This window comes from Propithecus coquereli, unplaced genomic scaffold, assembly GCF_000956105.1.
Source record: "Propithecus coquereli isolate 6110/MARCELLA unplaced genomic scaffold, Pcoq_1.0 Scaffold215, whole genome shotgun sequence".
Lineage (NCBI taxonomy): Eukaryota > Metazoa > Chordata > Mammalia > Primates > Indriidae > Propithecus > Propithecus coquereli.
Genome location: NW_012146634.1, coordinates 2,829,621 through 2,831,904, shown reverse-complemented (window position 1 = coordinate 2,831,904; position 2,284 = coordinate 2,829,621). Strand labels below are relative to the sequence as shown.

General features: G+C 42.1%; 1 protein-coding gene across 1 annotated transcript in view; it reads right to left on the bottom strand.

Moving 5' to 3' along the window:
- Nucleotides 1-2,284, bottom strand: part of SYCP1 (synaptonemal complex protein 1) — a 281,813-nt gene that overhangs the window by 194,125 nt on the left and 85,404 nt on the right. The window lies entirely within an intron of this gene.

Below are 2,284 nucleotides of genomic sequence, written 5' to 3'. Positions count from 1 at the left end.
AAAAAAAAAAAGAAAAAAAATTCTTGGGTAAATCAGAACATATTTACTGAGAAGAAATAATTATAAAATATCACCAGTAAGAAAGTACACTTTGCCTCATTTACCTAAAGTTACGAATAGTCATATAGAAATTTACCTTGAAGAAATTAGAATCTCCCCCTAAGGTCTGAGGTTTCACTGCAGATACTTGACTGCTGCTCAATCTTGGTGGTACAAACAGTTTAAAAGCCTTTTGCTTTTCCATTTTCTCTCTTCCAGCTGTAAATATCTATTGCCCGGGAGGGGAGGGGGCAAGAGGAGGTAAGTTTTACATAATATTTCGTTAGTACACTATTTATTTCAAAAAGGTCACGTTTATACGACACTGCTAGATAAGGGGATCAGTGTGACCCTTGCTACAATGTCACCTGCCGCGCGGCTTATTGCGGGGGTGGTCAAAGGCAAAACGCCTCGTTTTCCCACCCCACCCCCCACCGCCCGTCGCCACGCCGCGAGGGGAGATGAGCCAGAAACCTGAAGAAGACATGACAGTGACAGCCTGAAAAGAAAGCCCATTCCCGTCCCCAGGCCTGTTACATTCCGCCACATCGCCAGGAGGAACTGTCTTAAATTCTTGGCCTACTAGCGAAAAGAAGGTGGTGGCGGGCTGCCTCCTCTCTGAGAAGGACCAGCAGCCCAACACGGCCCCAGCTCTCGTCCTGAGGAAAGGAACTCAGCACACCTGCCCTTACCTTTGAAGAACTAAAGGGAACCCTGGGCTGGGTGCCCACGCGAGCAGCTACCTCCTGCCTATGAGGGCAGCAGAAAGAACTAAGAGCTTCGGCCTCCGAACCTCAGAGAAGCCGGGAATCGCTCCTCCCGGGCGGTGGGAAGAGTGGGGCGGGGCGACCGGTCGGTTAACCGCTAAATAACTGTCCCCGGAGTGGGCGGTCCTGGCTCCCAAGACCTGCATCTCGCGAGATTTCCCTTGTCGCTAGGAAGAATTCTTTCTCGAATTCTAATTCTCCCGGGAGTTGATGTTCTTTAAGCTTCTGCTATTGTTAAGGAATGCTGCGAAAACTGTCAGTGCTATAACAGACTGAGGCTGAGAGTGAAAAATCCATTTCTACCCTCCAAGAGCTCACAATCTTTGGAAGAAAACAGATGTGCAAACAATTATAGTGCCGTGTAATCATTTAAGGGTTGTTTCTACAAAAAGTTGTGAGGACATAGGGAAAGCGGCGTTTGAAGCGGCTTGGAAAGTCAGGAGAGGCTTCACAGAAAAGATGTCGTATGCTTGTTACAGCTTCAGACTAGAATAAAAGAGAATACAGCTTTGGGTAGATAGTCAATAGGGAAAGAGTATTCCTGGCTGAGGAAAGGCAGTCAAAGGCATTGGATTTGTGAGAGAGATTAGTACAACTGAGTGCAACAACTGTGGTGTAGGTGTGTGAGGATCAAGCGGGCAAAATGGCAAGAGATGACACTAGAGATTTCAAGAGCAGATATGAAGGCCTTCCAAAGACGTTTGGATTTCAGACTTTATGGATGGGGATCTTGAAGAATTTTGAGCATGGTCAGGTTCAGGAGAAAACTTGTAGTGTGAAGAATGGTCGGGCTTATGAGACTGAAGTAGGGAGACACTTTTAATAGCCTAGGTAAGACATGAGGACCTGAGCAACGACAGTGGCAGTGGAGTTGAAGAGGAGGTGTCAAATGCAAAAGATATTTAGGAATTAAAATTAATAGGATCTGATAACTTCTTAACAGTGAGAAGTGAAAGAAAGAAATCTAAGATGACTACCTGGTTTCAGGATTCAGTAACTAGCTATATCATTATTGTGGTGCTAAGTATCCAAGTTTGAGAAATAAGATAATGAGTTCTGTTCTAAATAAACGTATTGACTTTGTTTTCTATCTTTCTCCAGGTATCATAATATAATTGATGTTTTTTCAAAGGACTTTAGCAGTATTTTTAAATAACTCATTTTGTTTTGCATAAATCTAATTTCTCAGACACAATAATTTCTGCCAAAATTATAAAATTTTTGAACTGGAAAGGATAATAAATTTAACTTCTTCATTTTACATGTTAAGGAAATTGAGTCTAGATACCCTAAAAAAAATAAGATACTCCCTCTAAGAGATGATACCAAGAATATATACAAGGTGCCCCCTAGGGACTAATTGGCTTAAGATTTTTAAATTGAGGGTATAAATGAAATATCCCAATTTTAAAAGTTCTACAATAGTGAAAAATTCAACTTTGGTCTTTTTTTCTTTATTGAAAACAAAAACACTACTC